Raw genomic sequence first — 1247 nt, 5'->3', positions numbered from 1 at the left:
TCTGGAGGAGGAGGACCTCTGTTTCTTCCCTATTTTTGACCAGCTCAAGCTTTCTGTAAGAAGAAAATAATAAATCATTTCTACATTACTATTCATCAGCGTCAATAAAGTTTAATACAAAAAGTATGTTCATTAAACAATAGGGTCATTGTAATATATCAAACTATAATGTCATGATTATTATTTCAATTCACATATTTATTTACAATAGTGTATATTTCAAAGTTACAATTAGGAGGAATAAATGTACAGTTCTAAGACAATACAGTTAGAGTTAAGCAGAAACAAGGAGCATGTTAAAGCAATATTTACATGTTGTGACCATACAGTATAGCCTATGGAAAAGTTGGCACTTTTGCATGTTGACATTATATCTAAATATTATGATTATGGAATACGTGCTTACGGATATAATTAGTTTAATTGGGATTTCTGTCATGACCACATCCCAGACTTATAGTATTGCACATTTGGCACGTCGTGATACTGAAAACTGATTAGCAATAACTTAATCAATATGAAAGATATAAAGCACACTTACCGAATACACAGTTGGACTATTTAGATGCAGATTCGCATGAAACGGTCCACATGCTGGAATTGATAATCCACAGTATCCCTGGCTTTACCGTTCAGAGCCTCGAGTGCGAACGCGTCGACTTTGGAGCAGAAACGCGCGTCGGCTGATGGTGTAAACTGAGAGACTGAAGCCTCCTCCTCGCGCTCTTCTTCAGGCTGTAGCGCGAGAGGTTCACACGGAGTCAAAGGAAAACATCATCATCATAAGGACAGATATATCACAGCAATGATTTGTGAACAGACGCATCACTTTCATGTCTTCACTCAAGAAAAGTCCGTAAAATGCATCCCAATGTGCGGCGTTAATATGACTTAAATTCATGTTGTACATGTTTAATTTTGAATTACGCAAAGATGTGTTAGGATTGAATGAAACATAACGGAAAACGAACTAGTAATTAATATCTCATAGTAAAATCACTCTAGTAAATACTAGTGTTTTTGAACCATACAGGTTTTGAACCATTTTTGAACCGTAAATATAGGCTACAGTAAATTAAGTACTATATACTGCAATACACTACTTTACTGTAGTAGTATGGTTCAAAAAACTATAGTATTTACTAGAGTACTATAGTAAATTATAATATACCATAGTATTTTTTTCATGTGGTGGGCCGTTACATGAGGGTAGAGTGGGGGAACACGACCCCCTTAAGGAAAATGTG

This window comes from Gobio gobio (assembly GCF_949357685.1).
Source record: "Gobio gobio genome assembly, chromosome: 8".
Taxonomy (NCBI): Eukaryota; Metazoa; Chordata; class Actinopteri; order Cypriniformes; family Gobionidae; genus Gobio; species Gobio gobio.
This window is presented reverse-complemented; position numbering follows the sequence as displayed.